Source organism: Hermetia illucens, chromosome 2 (genome assembly GCF_905115235.1).
Source record: "Hermetia illucens chromosome 2, iHerIll2.2.curated.20191125, whole genome shotgun sequence".
In the NCBI taxonomy this organism is placed as follows: domain Eukaryota; kingdom Metazoa; phylum Arthropoda; class Insecta; order Diptera; family Stratiomyidae; genus Hermetia; species Hermetia illucens.
Window position 1 is genome coordinate 128,306,061 of NC_051850.1, and position 18,410 is coordinate 128,324,470.

Genomic DNA, 18,410 nt, shown 5'->3' on the forward strand with positions numbered 1-18,410 from the left:
ATATTTGCTCATACTTGAATATGAAACATCAAAGTTATGTGTAATAAATTAAAACGTCTCAAAGAAGCTGAAAATATTGCACACTTAACATATTTCGAGGGTGATTTGATCTTATATGTATGTTCGGTGAGCATGGCGCTATAAATTAGTTTTAAATGAAAGGAATACTCTTATTGAAGTCTATGTGTGGCCGAAGCTAGCAGCTAAATAACTGATGTATTGTGTGGAATGGAATTCTATAACATGATCCGGATTAATATTACTATTATTTAATGATAAGACCAAATACATGGCCAGTATTCGTCAAAATTCCAGGATTCTTTGCAAGACATTTCATCGCCCATCTAAATCATTTGCAGTTTCACATTCTTGAAATGAAATGCATACAAATAAACAACCATTAATATTTTGTGAAAAGTACTCTTTTATAACTACTAAAAATTGCACTAATTTATTTTCTTTGGCACATCGAATGCTTCCCAGTCCGCATGCATGCTCATAGACCAGTGCCAAAAATTTTACTTGAAAATCATATTATATACTCTTGTGTACAATATTATTATCTTTAGTGAGAATTTCACTTTAGAATACGTGAAATGACTTGTGAGTCGTCCATCAGTTTATTTTAATTCTTAAGTTCAAGATAATTTTCGAGTTTTTCATGAAAATGCAACAGTTCAAGAGATGCATCGTGGCGTCATTTCAACAAGTTTAATTACGTATACGAACATATGTTGAATTTTATTTCTTTTTTCGTGCATACAGTTGCCAATCAAAGAACTATCTAATTATGCTTAATTCTAAAACATTCAATGCCAATGTGTGTCAATTAAAATCAAATACATTTTGTTTTCCTGTTCCAATTTCATTAGTGAGAAATCGAGCATTGTAAACGTTTCAATTGACAAGAGACATGAGAATGTATTCAAAATAACTAGTAGGGTTTTATCGGGAACCATAATACTTTTTGGCAGATGTGGCTGCAGATAGTGCGGTGCCAAAAAGTAAATAATTAGAATTTCACCAAGGTTATGCGTGCTATTTTTTTACAGCTGAAAATCCATTATGTGAGTATGTGTCTTATGGGTGTTTTTTTGAATTAGGGAATAAGAATATGTTTTCTATGATGCTAGTTTTTGTGTTGTTGTTGACTTCTGAATTGAAACAAAAAAAGCATTTTAAGTTCAATTTACAAAGTTTACAAGACAAAATACATATTTTGGCTATAACTAAAATAAATATGAATCTTACGATCTGAAAGTAGTAAATATGCATCTGAATATTCTCCACGTGGGTGTCTCGGACTATTTGTAGAAATATTATAGACTGATGATAGACGACTAATTAGATGAGCAATTATTTGACTCAATTTAGAATTGATTCTAAATTCCTTGGATTGAACATATATTTTTATTTTTAAATTTGTCGATTTTCAAGAGCAAAAATTTAAAATTTGTCGAATTTTAAACAATGTTAAGTAGTGATAAGACGTTGACGTTCTAGGTTTCATATTCATATTCGTTTAAAAAAAAATTCGGGAATTTGTAGTTATAAACGTTTTTCTCAACTCTTTGAACGGTTATTTTGAGCACCCACGAAAAATTCTCTACTTCTGCATGGCCGATAGCAATATTCTTTAAAAAAAATTTATAGGCCAATGCATCCATTAGATAGTCATCTGAATTTGTTTATTTTACGAAATTTAAGAAAAAAAAAACTGGGAAAAAATTTTCCCAATTTTTCCTTTCTAACATTTTCTCTCAAGTCACAAATTCACACGAACAATTTCTTTTTTTACAAAATACACAAATTCAAACCAGGTAAATCATTCTCTAAATATTTAATTATTATTTTTTATGATTGCAATTTATTTGGATGAAAATATTCAACGACCTATAAAAATATTCGCTTGAATTACTGTCAAACGAGATGGCTTTGTTAAATTGTTGAATGAAATTCACGATATGCTTAATGTTTCATTAATAAAAGTTGCTGCGTACTATTCAATATATAGACGCGAAAAGGTGAAATTGTTTGGGTGATATTTTATATTTCACACACTGCACTAAATGCTTCGTTAAGTTTAATTAAGTTTCATTCTACGGATCGTGATTAGAATAGGAGGAAAATGTCGTTTTCTGTTCTACTTACTTCGAAATATTTGAAATTATCTTGACAATTTTCAAAAAGTTATTTATAAAATTATAATATTTGTAGACTCTTTTAAGTGGACTGATTGGTAATTTTGTTCTTTGAGCTGTTCGTTTTATCATTGAAACAATGTGTGTAACGTCAAGTGTGCCTGAATATATAGCCCTCTGTTTTCCTCACCAATTACCACCACCAACTATGCATTTCGATGAGGGAAGAATATTATAGATGGAATACATATAATCACCACCATGTTGCTCATATTTGTAGAAATTCGCAGCAGAAGTTAGTCTCCGATACTAATTGTTTGAATTAACTTGTTATGTGAGTGGGCTAATTGCAAAGTAATATTAACGTTATTCCTATTAACAAATAATACGAATTAATCATTGCTAGGGAGGGTAAATCTGTCAAATTTCCTAATGTTAAGATAAAAATGGGATCGATCAATATTCTAAGGTAATTATTGCTGACGGTATGATAATATATTACCACAATTTAGAAATCAATTACAAATTGGTCCTTTCAATGTTGAAAAATTTGCTGTAAATCTTATCATTACTAACAAATGAGACCGGTTTTTCATGTGAATTTATTACTCTCTAAAATATCATGTAATGTCAGTATCATGTTGAAGTGAATATATTGATACTCTATAAATTCTGTTTTCTTCGCCTGAATCATACTTTTTCAATTAGTTTTGAAGTTTTTCGAACCAAGTTTGTGCTCTTCCCAACCAAATTGGTGCTTTCCCTGGAAAATGTCATTTGTTTAAGGTGCACTTGCTAGTATAAAAAAATAAAAAATAGAAAAAGTAAATAATAGCAAACACGACGAGTTAAAACAGCGTTTCTTCATCAAAGTGACCACTATTCGTTTTGATCACAGTCCGGGAAATCTTTGGCTTTTTTGACTAATTTTTAAACTTTCTGATAGCACCCCAAACAGGTTTCAATTTAGCCAAACATCAATTTTTCACTGGTTAAACACACCTTTCCTTTTTTAGCTCTTCCCATAGCAGCATTATATTGAGATCAGTCAATTGGTCTCTTCATCACTTTCAGTCCACAATTCCTGTATTCCGATTGCAAATATTTTGTCCAAAGCTTCGAGTTGCACTTGGAATCGTCTTGTTGAAGTGTGAATTCTATGCAATTAAATCCCTAATGGGGTGGCGCTTCGTTAAAGATTGCAATGGTATTGTTCTCTGCGCATGCTATCTATTTTGACCAGTTCTCTGACAACAGCGGGTTCAAATCTGTCTCATACCAACTATCTGCAATGTTTGATAGGCGCTATGACGCTTGACTGACATATTGACACCGTTTTTTTTTTAAATAACTCGTACTTCGGTCCTTCTAGCCTTTTTCCAGCCAGTTTCTATGATTTTTCTTCCAATCCAATTGTTTTCGACGATATTCAAGTGAAGTGGTTTCTTTGATAGCAATAAGTAACCCTTGATTCTCAATTGTTTGTTAACCGTAGTTTATGAAATTTGTTTGGTCAAAGTGTTGGTCACCTCTGTTCAAACTTTCATCGCGGTTTCCACGAAATTTTGGTTAGAAAGCAACAAAATACATATTATCTGCTTTCAGATTGTGATGTCTTTTCTAGTATCTAGCTCATCTTCTTTCATGATGTGACTTTGTGTCAACGACCCGCTTCAATGTTGTATGAGAGCCCTTTTTTAAATTTCTATTTGGGCACGTTTTGCCTGCGACATTTCTTTTTTCTGCCATTTTTTGGCGATTATAAAGTCGATTTTAGTGAGAAAATATTGACTAAAAATGAATAAGGAAATTTTATCAGGACTTCTTCTTTTGTATCATAATACAACATCCATCTATCAGTAATTGTGAGCACGTGGAAAATTATCACTTATCGTAGCTTAAATTGATTATATTTATAAGAGATTGCTTATTGTTCAGAGAAATTCAAAGAAAATATTTACTACTTACATATATGCTGGGGGCTTTTCGCCTTCTACTGGACTTCTCATACATTTCCCTTAGCTAAATATTTGTTAAAAACTTCACTATTACTGTATGAAATTAGGTTAAAATCATCACAGAAGGCATTGTCTGAAACGCCACAAGATAATTGACACCGTCAAGTCATAATAATTCAGACTTTCTAAATTTTTAGTGTACATACATACATTGGACCTTTTTCAAAATTTGAATACGGTTGCCAAAAGCGTTGCGCGTAACTATGGGACGTTTCTCGAGGTCAGGACTGTCATTATTGCACATTATAAACCCCTTACCAAAAATATTTTTCCAGAAACGTGAAATCAATTTCTCAACATTAACTAATACCTCCCGTTTCAAAAATGTTGATTTTAAAAATTCCATCATCAAAAGCAGAAAAGACGAGGATTCCTGTATCTTATAAAAACTACAACAATACTCCGGTTTTCCATGTAAACGGTTACTTAGGATGCAGTTTAAATCTCTGTTCTATATAATTGCAATAATGTATGTTATGTTGACGAAAAGCTTCAATTTGAAAGTTTGCGCCAAAACAGCACAAAATGTGAGTAATGATGAGAAGATTGTGTCCCCTCAAAAAGAAGTTTGTCAAGGCTTTCGATAAAAAGCAAGGATAAAACACCACATTTCTTATTCAGGTCATTTACTTTGTTCTTTATCTTTGTAGCAACGTCACCACACTGCCGCATACGATCAAGTTGCAGCCAAAATTTGTTATATCAAGATAACAAAAGATTGGTGAAATGTTGAAATTCGTGAAAGAATGAGATAAGCCTCAAAGTCACAGATTCTGGTTAATGCAATAAAACTGGTTCATCATTAGAAAATATCGAATAATTTGAATAAACATTTTTGAAGATTAGGTGACGGCCGTATAAAATATCAACAGAATTTGGCTTAGTTAACATAGGTTTTGCATAAAAATAGAATTTTATTTGAGAAATAAATGGTGAATAGGCATTTAATCAGGATAACTTGCCTGTTTAGTTAGGGATCAACTTGAATATTCAAAGCACATTCTTCAGTGCTGCCTTTTTTCTTTTATAAAATATCTTTTGTTCGAAATTTTCCTTCGGACCGAGAGTACACAATTTAATTAATATGCCGTTTGTGCGAATTTTTATTGATTCTAGAAGCGGCTCATTCATTGGTATATTCTAATTTCTTCACTAGGTCAACCAGTTTCAAAATAATGATATTCAGATGATCACTTTCGAATCCTCCAAATAAAAATTTACAAATTTTCTCAATCAAAAGTTCACTATTCCATACTTAATACAGCTGTTCAATGTGGACTGTGCTAACGAGACATTTTTGATTTTTCGAATCTCCTGTTTAACAAATTTTGGAAATGAAAGATTGATTTTAATTAAGTCTTTTTTCCACAATTTCTTGAAAAAAAAATTTGTCAGTTAAGAAATCGGTATTTCGAAATAGTTTCATCACTCATTTAATTAATAATTGTGTTTAATTTTCTCTGAAAGTGCATCTAGTGCATTTTTGATTGATTATGGATTTACTTAATATTTAATACTTAATTAAACTACGAAAAGCCCTTAAAATCTGCAGTTTGTCTGTAACCAGTTTGCGAGAAAAGTGATATTGCAAAATAACATCACAACTGTACATGAGGTGTTACATTACTAACATCACATATTGCACTCAAAACCCGATTATTATTTACCACTGAGAGTGATATTCACCCTGGTTTTACTAAGTCCGTTGTTTAATATGCATGAATGAAGAATGATGCTTTCATGCTTGAGAAGGAAAAAAGCAAAAGATTCCCATATACTGTAAAAAGGTATCTCCACATACAAAGAACAGGGAATCATGATTCTTGCGATCGAGCATTACTTACTGCCTAGAAGTATGTATATGTATGCTATTTACGTTGCTTTGCTGTATTTTAAGTAATCCCCATAACTAAAAGCAATAACAGGCAAATCCCCAAATCATTTTTCCAGACTAAGACCAGAACAGAGAAACATAATATTAACAGATTCGCCAGAGATAGTCGGGATGAGGAAGAACGGTGTGATGTATCGAACAATACATTACAATATTAATCGATGATGTTTGGTGATGTCGGGTGTCACATTGGTACGGGCATTACAGAACATTATTACAATAGGAATATCATCGCCACTTCTCTGCTGGGTGGTGATATTGCTGTAATGTTAAGTGATATTGTAATGACTGGTGATTGGATTGGGCTCGGCGATAGTAACGCGATATTACAATTTAAGGTGATTTCAATTTTGTAATAAAACGCATCATCTATCAACGCTACCTTGGGGTTTAGTCTGCCAGGAATTATGAGTATCAGTCCTTTCCTAGTATAGATAAAACTAATAAATAAAATCCAATTAAGCACTTGCATATTTGACGCGTTTGGGAACAGGAAACTTCACCAAATTAATTGGGACAAAAGTTACCAGGACTTTTTTCATTCAATTTTTCAAGCTATAATTTGCAGATATTTCTTTTAGTATTTATGTAGGATTATTTTGTCAGCAGATCCGAAGATGCGAATGGTTTTAAGCCATCGTTTAGAGTATTAGTAACGTGAAGGATTTCATCTATTATGTCATTTAGTCGAAATGATTTCCTAACACTATTTATGAACATTACCTCCTGCACTAAACCACCTTATGTCCCGGCTTTTCGTTAATTCGAGCTAAACGCTTTACTAAAATTACTAACAATTATTAGCAATCTGTCTTCCGCTTTACAATTGCTCTACTAATACGACCAAATTCATTTATGGCAAGTAAGAATCGGGTTTATTTGTGTGAGGAAGATGATCCGCCTTTTGCATCTTTTTCTGAAAAAGATAGGGAAGCTAGCATAACGGTTCCATTTACGTCTTGCTACGCATGAACATTCTATTTTTATGAAGCTTAATATGATCTGTTTTTTTTCAAATTGCCAAAATTTGCGAACCCCAAATGATTTAAAAAAAAAATCTTTGCAATAACGTAAATCGAATTTTTCAAGAGAGCGATTTTTCTATTGTAGCTGGAGGAAACAAGTTTCCCGCTCTTCGAAATAATTGATTCCTTTCCACCTAAGACGTATTGAAAAGTGAAGTGCATTTTCTGTTGTGTGAGCTAAAAGAACGATTCTTCGAGTCTGATTTTTGAAAGAGAAGCCAATGGAAGAACAAGATCGTCGTTTGATAGTTAGTGTTTGAAGTGCAAGACGGGTTGGTTTAAATAGCAATAAATGGAAATGGAAAATTGCGTTACAATTTGAATAAATTTATTAGACGGTACTTTTCTAGGATAGTGCGAAGATGTCTACATAACAGAAAATCATTTCATTCTATTTCGAGATCTGAGAGAGAGAAATGATTTCTATGGGACTATTTTCACTCATAAAACCAATTTAATCTTAAGAGTTATTAGTCTCAGAATATGGCGGTTTCTGTCTTCCTAATTCCAGTATGGTGGCATAAGTCCCTTTTCATTTTATTGCTAATAATATATATACATACTTATATGATCAATTCTTGCCAGATATGCGCATTGAAGGGGTTCAAACGGTTAAAACTGAACTTGTAATTTTGTTGTGCTGAAAATGGTCATGGTACCCTTAAGCCATATTATTGTTCGCAATGCTTATTTTATCTGTAATCAATAAAACTGTTTAAGAAGGATACATGAAATCAACTTTATTTGTCCCGGTTTAGAGGAGAAAATACATTCTACACTCATTTTTAATTCATTTCTCGCTGCTTACTTGTACTGATGTACATAGTTATGAGAATAGAATTTCCCATTTTAAAGGGAAATACTGACTCATTTCTAAGCACTTTCACAAATTAACAAATTCAAACAAAAGTCGCAAACCGTCCGTCATTATGGCTCCTAGTCATCCCTTTAAACCAACTGAAAACATTGTCACTGTCACTTATGTCCATAACTCGCTCGCCAGGGATTTTCTATAAATAAAATCTACAATAAACACTCAGACCAGACTAGTTTTCAATATTGTTTGCCAAAATCAAGCATCATATGAATAACGGCATCTTCCCACGCGATTGAGCACTATTTTGAATGAGATGCAACGAACTGGCTAAACATTGTATTATAAATTGGCATTACTATTTGAATACATACTAAAATGAGGTGAAGTAATGGTTCCATCGACCGATAAATACAATGAAAGCACATTCATAGACGCAATGGACGGATGTGCTTTAAATTTGGCACTGATTTAAGTCATGTGGTCATTATAAAAACTGAAATTGCATTGCAATTAAATTTGCACCCACATTTCCATAAAATTGTTTTTAGCATCAATCGTGCATTTACAGATCATTAAAGATAATTAGAAAAACATTTCGCCTTGTTTTATGTTATTGTCTTTGGTGCATTCCTGAGTGAAGGAATTTAAGTTAGATTACATCCTTCCGTTTTCCAATTATCATTCTTTTTTCATCATTGATGAAAGGATGCTTCCATTCCTACATCTCAGTTTTGTGGTTCATTTGATTCAGAAAAGTATTTCTAAAATCGTGACTTAATTCCCAAAATACTTTGTCGGAAAAATGAATAAAAGCGGATTTAAGTTGATTTGCTTTTTAATATCCTTATATTTAATATCCTCAACAATGTTGGTTTTGTATTATCTTTAAAATAAAATGAAAGCGAAAATTGCAAGAATAATGGGTTGTTTGATATTCGAGCAGAAACAGAAGCATAGAATAATCTTTGAGTGAAGTATGGTCAGTAAATTTCAGGCTAACACTGCCGAAATATCTTTCAGCGAGAATGTCAAGAAATGAAATGAAACGAAAAATGTTCTAGAGAAAAACATTGATCTTGTTAAGACTCTATCAAAACTTGACGTGACAATGAAAACGTACAAGGCTAAAAATTATTATTTCTTCCCGAAGGACAGCATAAAGTGTCTGATAAATTTCAGCAAAAAAACAAATAAATAAAACATATATTCAAAAATTTAAAAATTTAATTTTTTAGCTTGAATGGTGAACATAATTTTCTTAATTTCACATATCTTGATATTTTTAAGGCCTAGTGTCTCCATTGGTATTCCTTACACTCTTTGGGCAACGAAATATTAACATGTACAAGATGAAAAATTTGTATTATTATTTCATTTACAAAAACCAAACACCATCGAAATCACAATACACATACCCAAAAGTAGCACTTATTTAATGGATTAATTTAGACACTAATTTTAGTTCAAATTAAACATCATCAATCAAAATAAAAACCATTGCAAGCTTACTAATTGCGATAACAGAAAAATGTCAACTATTGGATTTAAAGTATGAAAAGAATTGCCGTAACAATTGAAACCGACTTGAGTACTTAACACAATGATGAGTATTTTATTTACTTAATTTTGCCTGATCAGAATAGCTTAAGGAATGTTATTGGAGCATTTTTTGCCAAAAATGATATTTTAGTATCATTGTTCCTACAAGGAATTGAAGCTTAATTAAATGGTTCGGGTTTTGATAATGAAGCAAAAGCCACATTTTTAACATAAAATAAAATAAAAATGAAATTTTGCAAACCACGAAATTATCTCACTAACCTAAAATTTATATATTTTGAAATTTTACCTAAAGAATTTCGCTGAATTTTGGGACCATTTATTAAGTTTGATGATCTGAACACTTTTTCCGGTCCAAAGAGCCCAACAACTTATTTAAATTATTTATTTCCACTAAAAACTGTAACCGCGATATGGGCAAAATAATAGCATACCGCGCAAAATTAAAAAACAGATTAGAGGTATTTTTGATTTGAATTAATGTTCTTTCGGCTTCACGCTATTACCCGTTACGGCTGAAATTCCCATGAAGGAAATTTTTACGAAAATATTTGGAGATGGGATGATTTTTCCCTGCAGTTAACATTTTTTTTTTCTTAGGCGAATAATAATTAAGAATAATTATCAGAGCATTTTGCCCCATTGGTAAATTAATATCAGAAAGTTAAAACAAATCAATTGGAATCTATGTGTATTATTGATATATTTTTTAAATATGGATAGTTTGTAATTTAAGTTGTAAATTCCTATACTTAAGTCAAACATTTATCGCAAAGTTTAAAGGGTGGGTGGATCAATACGCTGCCGAGTTATGTATGATAGAAAGCTCACCGCAAAGTCCCAAGAAAACTGGGATCTAAGAGAAGGAAGACTTCAACAAACGTTTTGAAGAAAAGAAAATTCTGCTGTTGAAGACTTAAAGATATGTATAGGTTGTAGCTCGTATAACTGGTGGGAAATTTAGTAATATGGATGGGGTATGTTTCCAGGTGACAGAAGCGAAGTAACTATATCTGGATGGTATTTTCCTGATAACAACTTAAGGGGGTTATAGGCTTTCTATACCCAAAAAACTGCCCTATTTTTGGAAAATTATTACAGAATCCCTGAAGTAGATATTGATTACTTTATTTTTTCTGGCTTAAATCCGTGCGTGTGGAGCCAACTAAAAAAATAGGCAAACATTACATTTAAGCTCTAATCATTTGAACAGAGGACAAGTTGGTCCGCTTTTCTCTGAATTTATTTTCGGTTACATCTGGATAACTAACAATTTCATTGAACTTGTTATTAAATAACTTTCTTTTGTGATTGAACGATGAGATATATGCACAAGAAAGATGGGTGGAACTTAAGGGGGTCTCCATATATGCAAAAGGGGGGTGCACATTTTTTTTGCTTCTGGGCAAATCAAAGACTTTGAATGTTAGTATCACGCGAAATTGGATAATCTCACATAATGTACACATATATTTCGTGCTATAGGTTCTAATGGGATAAATGCCCACTCAAATATTTTGATATAAAAAATACACAAAACTTTTCACAGCTGAAGCATCCAGCTTCCGGTTTCCCGAATTGTTTAAGGGCAAATTTAGTTGGTAACTTACAACCAAAAATTTCATGTTTGTAGAATGGGAATAACAGCAAGGTCTGCTTTAAGGGATAATTGATTTCAATAAATGCAAATTTGGAAAGGTTTGGTTAAGATCATAATTGCAAACTTTATTTATGTAGGACTCTTTTGGATTAGAGATTTGATTTGATTTGAAGGATTTGTCAAAGTAGTTAAAGAATTGGAACAGACACAGCTTATGTCATATATGTATAATATAAATCAATCAAAATGCTTTGGAACAAACAGTTGGCATGTGGACGATTTCCGATAACGGGATTTATCTATTACTATTATTATATTAATAGTTTTCTAATGGTATATTTTAAACAGGAGTTTGGAGTCTTCTGTTATTTTTATTATATTGCCAACAGAGAATTTGAAAAAAAGGGTTAAGTCTGAATGTTAAGCCCTACGTATACTGCCTACCCTAAACACATAGTCCAGGTAACATTTGATTTGTATATATAAGAATTTACAGATCTTTTTTTTTAAATTTGAAACATTTACTGCAATATTAAGAGCAGATCTCCAGATTTTTCCAAATGACAAATTTACTAAAAGCATTTTTTTATTGTTATAAACTCACAGAAGATATTCCAAAGATACTATTTTTTGGTAACTCCATAAGACCTTGAGAAGTTAATCAAAAAAAGGAAAAAAAAAGAATTTTAGCGTTATCCATAGAACTCACATCATATGCCCGTAATTAATTGAAACTTTGTTTCCTTCAAAAATTCAATGTGATTTGTCGTGAATGAACTATCAGTACATGAAAATGTATACATTCTTATGATCACTCACGTTTTTCGCACAATTTATACAATTAGATTCTGTGAGCTAATCATTACCAGCTGCCAGTAAAATTCTACTCAGATAAATACTACGAACGAACACACATGTTCTTAAAATTTAATGTTTAGTGAAATGAGCTGAATGCAATTCAATTTCCACTTTTACTGTTTTTTATTTGCTTACTTAGAAGACGCGTAATATATTTTTGAATGGCAGACATCAATAATTGAAGACGATTCTGTGATGGTTGTGTGGCTTTTATTTACAACCCTTGGCGCAATATGTGGTAGTTTAGAAGTTTGTCTGCCTTTTCAGTTTACATTCAATACATAAGAATGCAAAACGGATATTAATATATATTTTGAAATCTTAGAATTTTCAATCAACTTTAGCTCTTGCATTCGAAAATTAGATTTGACTTATATTGATATTAATTTTATTCGTAAAATTCGAAAAAGATTAAAAAATATTTCCTGACATAAATACCGCAGAATTTTAAAAATTGGAATGCATTTTTGATAGATTGAGGGTTTGGTTCGACGTCAAGATAAGGGGCAGATAGGAAGCATTTATTTTTCTCGCAGAGGAGGGGCATATATTAAGATTTTTACTAACAGTTCGAGAGCCACTTGCTGGTTTGGGCAAAATGGCCAAATTATTGAAATAAAATTTTAATCAGAGAAGATCCCTTCTACAATTTATCTGAACGAGCTTCATTTTGAAAAATAGACTTGATACCATAAGTAAATTACGGATGTTTGTCATGGGTGATTGGGTTCGATTTTGTGTTTGCCCTGCTGCAGGGGAGTTGTTCATTAATTAAGACAATTGGGGCTATCTGTGCATAATTTGATAGCCCGCATGACTATGTGCGAGAAAAGAAGTATATTCACTTTCTCATGTATGGACGTGTCACCATATTTCATTCATAACGTGCTTATCATTTCGCAGTTTCCAATTAATCGCGGCAATGATTTGAGAGATTGCGTGTGACACAGTCAAATAGATAACCAAACAGTTAGGAGGCAAATTAATTTTGATTAGATTTATTTCCAACTCAAAACAACTGAAAAGTCTCACGCTTCACATTAGGTTTGACAGGAGACACTACTCCTTCATTTCAATCCCATTCAATCCTCTCATATGCCGTGAACTTATTGGCTTAGAAAGCACAAACGACAGCTAAAATCAATCACCTTGACCTTGCATTGGCCTTCAATTAAGTTTACATTTTTCCGTTCTATACAAGTTTATATGATTATCGCCTCTAATACTTAACTCATCATATGATTGTGCATATAGAACCCACGCGATGTAATGCAAGACGACATGTGATTGTCTGCAACCGTATCTACGTACACGTCTATTTACATACCTACGTAAAAGCGTATGCAAGTGGAAAAGTTGCATAGAATGAAGTAAAATGAAGTCATTTCCTATGCACATCCACTGTATCTATTTGCATTATTCTAACGCTGAAATGCTAAATAATTTTGTGATTTGGTATGCGGGTTTGTTGGTAGTTGCTGCAGAGTCAATTGATTGTTAGCTTTTTGCATCTGAGCGGGCAATTGGACAGTGTGAGAATGGATGCTTCCATTCATAGCTAAGCTTATAAGATACAAATAAATTTATCACTCCAGGTTTAATACAATTAATACATAGAATAATGGGAGGATGTATTTTTTGAAACGTTAAAACAAGTCAATTATAGCGATTCACTTGAGGTTTGGTTAGATAAAACCATCTATGTAGATGATTAGATTCCAATTCGAATCATTGAAATAAATAAAATTGGTTTGCCCCATCGACAGTCACTCTGAATTTAAATAGATTTTATTTATATACTGTCTGGTAACGGGGAAGCCCAATCTTCAGTAATAAGACAATTCTAACCGGTCTGAAAACGTGACCAATCGCTCTAAAATTAAGCTGCAAAACGTTTGTTATTCACTTAAATATACTTGTAAACGTAAATATATATATGCACATAATCACTTTGTTTCAATAAAAACTATGGTTAGAATCTTCTTGAAGCGTAATAGACTCCAACAATCTTAGTATATATTTTTTTGGTTTTTTTAAGCGATGAAAGTATTCGTAATTAAATTCATAAGACTAAAGATTCTCAATTATTTTCATAAACCCAATGTCATTGCCTAGGATCTAAAGATTAGTATTGATGTTTTTATATAAGAATATTTTTGAAAATATTTGATTTTATTTTTTCTATTTATATTTTATCTTTGCATTATTAATGCTCCGAACTTCAAACTTTCGACTTATCTTTGCTTCCGTTTGACGCAGACTTCCTGTAGTTAATACAAATGGATTATTGACCAAATGAGTGAGCATTGTACTTAACTGGTTACGGCAAAATCTAATGTTACAAATTTTCAATAAGACTTTCAGCCATCACCATCATCGCCCACACATCCAACACACTCTCTCTTACATGCGATGCCTTTTCGTTAACGCCTCAATGTACCTAAACACAAAAAGTCAATTTTATCTTGAAACGGGAAACGAAAGTGAAATTTCACATTCTCCGAAAACATAGTATCGTTTTCAGTTTGATTTATATCCATAAAGTGAACAGACATTACCAAGAAAATGGCAACTAGGTTAACCGTAGTGTGAGTGGAGTTAAAGAGGTTTGGAAAGGAAGCAAGGTACATTGTTACCAAATCGAATATGTGTAGAGCTGGACGAAAAGCCTTATGATATTATCTATCGCCGTAGCTAAGCTCACGAGAATTGCTTGCTACTTCCTATGAACGTGATTAGTCTTCCTGTTTGACTTATTTGCCAAGTCATTTCACTCCTCGTAGGCATCGGATCAAGACTCGTTCGTTTTGCTAAACTATAACAGGTTCCATTTTATCACATTGCCATGCATATCTGGAGAGATCTTATATTAATAGATTTGATACAAAACTACTGTGATTGTAAATATGAAACTTATCTTCACAGATATGTTCCACTGAATAATCGGTGTGAGGACTTTGTTCAATATCGTATAATCAATTTATCATTTCCCATTTGCTGTGGAGGAGGGACGTTTCGTTACATTATGGTTTAATGGGAATTTCTGATATTGGTATTTATGCACGAAAGTAATAAATGGATCTTTGATTTTCCTTTGGAAAGAAGCTGTCATGAGGACTGCAGACATTGGGCAGAAGGTTTTTAGCTCTATCGGGAATATGTTGTGCCTTAGAAGATCAGAAATGCTTTTAGTCTGAACTTTCATTGAAGTTCGTTTGGTTAATCCCGTTAAATTCTTCAAGTAAGCTGCAACAGTATCAACAATGATTCAAAAATTGGCCTTAAAGTCGAAAGCATAGCAATATCAAACCAGCCAAAGAAATGCTATTATTAAGTTCTCAAATACCAATAAAAACGTTTTAATAGCATAAGTAATTATTTGGTCACTATCTTACGGGATGTAATTGCAAAACTCACAGGAAATCAGGTGTTGTCGGCACTGGGTTCAAAAATGGTTACCATACTCAATAGAATTCTGGCACAACTTAGGGTGATTCAATCTAAATCATCATAGAGAACGCAGTGAAGATTGTAATCAAGTAGGAAAAGTACACCACCTCCCTTGTAAAGATATAATTTTCACAGTTGTTTTACGGTTTCATTGGAGTACCGGTACATTAAAATAAGAATTTGTACATAGGATTTAATAGATGAGAAAAATTACTAATTTAAAAATAGGTACGTATATTTGTATCTCGGTGTGGAAAGCTTTTTGGTTCCTTTTGCGAAATACCATATGAGAAGTGTCTCATAGCAGCCAAATTATACATTAGACGGTTACCTAATCCCCCATTTCCTAAAAAAATCCAGTTTGACATGATTGGTGATATCAACATTGGACAAAGAACGGCAACCTAGAATAGTGATTCCTGTTCACTCCTTAGTGGAGTATAGGACATCCACACGGTCAGACTGTGCTTCCGTTTCACTATCATTATACTTAACGCTGTGCAAGTGATAAGCTCATAGCAGCGAACCAAACACAAGACGAACAGAGGCCCCTATGACGACCAGGAATGGTCCATAGATTTTTTTAGTAAAACATATTTGAATTTTTTTTCCTTTTCAAAGAGAAGTAAACTCCAAAGGAGGCCAGAACCAAAAAACCTACCTATTGTCTATCTTTTTTAGAAATTTTGTAAATGACCAAAAGCGGTGTTTTTTTTAGAAGTCGATGTGACTGTAACTGACAGATATTTACATCGTGGAATGAACAATGCGGAGGGTAAATTTTGAGTCAGAATGACGAGTATCGCTAAGGCGCGAAAAAGCAACCAATAATTTTAAAGATTAGGAAACGTATTATTTCCAATTGCAATAGAAAAACTTGACATGTATATTTTGGCTTTTATATACCCTTTTCTCAGAAGAACTATTCGGATCTATTCGTCATTTAACATTATTTACTGCACATTGAAGGTATTATTATTGTGTGACGCTTATTTCCACGCCATATTATTATTATTATTTTTTTTTTGACAACGATAGCACGCGATCGTTTTAAAATTTTAATAAAAACTTAACGGTATCTTTTTTTCCTTAATTTTACATTAATTTATTTATCCTTTCTATGGCCAATGGAGACTCATCGAGAACCCGGGGATGCACACATCTGCGTTAGTCTAAATTAAAAAATAACCAAAAATCAAGATATAAATTGGGAATTTCTCTTTATCCTAAATAGTAAAAAAAATCACTATAACAAAACTATTTATTTTCTACACTTCCGTATGGGTGTGTAGAATAACGGATTCAAATTTCATCAAAATCGGTCGAATAATTTTCTATGAGTCCAGAAACTTTGAGAATCTGATTTCTGGTAAAACATGTTTAAAGTTTCAACAATCTTTTATGACACAAGTCTCCAGGCAGTTGATCACATCAAAGAAGAATAAATTTGACAAAGTGATTAGTAAAAGGGTAACGTGATGATCAGAAGAAGCCAATTCTGCAAATATACAGTATTTAGACATCTCGAAGAAGCATTTTACACTGGTCATTATCATACATTAGATTAGATTGACAGTTTCTAAGCACAGTTAGCTAGCAGTTATATATTTATGTAAGAGTATATTTATGTTTCATTCTTATTTTCAATTAAGTTTTTCAAAATGTTGAAAAGAGGATATTAGGATCGACATACCAGTCTTCAATACAATTCAATCTTTCTTGTTTAAGCGGGATGAGTCCAACTGAAAAAATACTGCTCTGAGTAGAAAATCACTTTCAGAAAGAAAATATAAAAAGCACAATTGTTTTTTGATCACATTTGCAAATTTCATAAGAAAAATTTAATTGACTTGAAGTGATCCTAATTTTTAAAAATTGGCCGTCAAGAAACTTTTCCACTTTGAAAAAAATATATAAAAAATTATATTTGGCCTAGAATATGTGCTGACTCTCTTAAGGTGGTGCGAAATATATCCAGGAAAACAGCCATTACAAAGAGGTGATTGCACATTTTCTCCTGACCGCTATTTTTAGAATAAGTTCTTCTAATTCATATAAAGCGTATCAGTTTGCCCATTCAAATTATTCATGATCAAATCGTATTATTTTAGATGCTTGCCATTTATCTTGCAGGTTTTATGTTATTATATTTGATTATTTTCTCCTATTTTCATTTTTTAAATATAGTTGAATAGATACGTCAACCACAAATAATATGTGTTTGGACGGGTTTCTACTCAGCTCTCCGAAATTTCAATAGAAGCAGACAGACAATAATAATAGTCCAAAGTTTTGAAGTGAGGTAAATAGCCTTCCGTCCTCGCCAATTCAGATTTATCTATAGGTGATCCGTTCCTTGTGAAGGAAAAATAGATTTTCAATAAAAAAAAAACTAAAAATGAAACGAAAGTCAAATTTTAAGAAAAGGGCGAGGTATCACCCTAGCATAATATCCACATTGAAAAATTGTGAAATTTGTCATTTCGACATGTGCATCATACCTTCTTCCAATTTAAAGAGACTCAATTTCTGAAAACAGTAACTTAAAAAACATAGAATCCAGACCAGTACCAAAATAAATGTCGAATTTATGAAATTAGGGATTTTTTATTATTTATCTGTGGCTTGATAATTCGATATCTTTATGGAGTTGAAACTTTGGAAGTACCGTAGAAATTTTCAAATTAAACATCCCTGCTGCTGTGCTCTACTTTGGGGTCTGACTTATGATATAGCGGTTGTTTCTTCAGAATGTTGACTACTCGTTTTGAATTTTACTCTACGAACTTATATTTCTCTTATTTTATATCAGTTTAGTGCTTCAATAACTTGGCAATTACTAACTTTCAAAGAATGTGTCCAATCTAAACTTGTGCGACTATCGACTTCTGCTTTGATTTTTTGGTAGACCCATTATTGTTATGTTATAGTTACTCTTTGAGCAGTTGCAGCTGAATGCACATGCGTATATATCGCAAGCTTATTGTTTCACTTTAAGTAAAATATAACGAATTTACTCAGGGGTTTATTGGTATTTAGGCACTAAA

General features: G+C 32.3%; 1 protein-coding gene and 1 long non-coding RNA gene across 15 annotated transcripts in view; both read left to right on the forward strand.

Annotated features, from left to right (window-relative positions):
- LOC119647524 (hepatic leukemia factor) overlaps window positions 1-18,410 on the forward strand; it is a 111,162-nt gene that overhangs the window by 70,029 nt on the left and 22,723 nt on the right. The window lies entirely within an intron of this gene.
- On the forward strand, window positions 4,229-5,004 carry LOC119647525. Its single transcript, XR_005248893.1, has 3 exons — window positions 4,229-4,379; window positions 4,435-4,686; window positions 4,810-5,004. It is a non-coding gene; the product is annotated as an uncharacterized LOC119647525 (long non-coding RNA).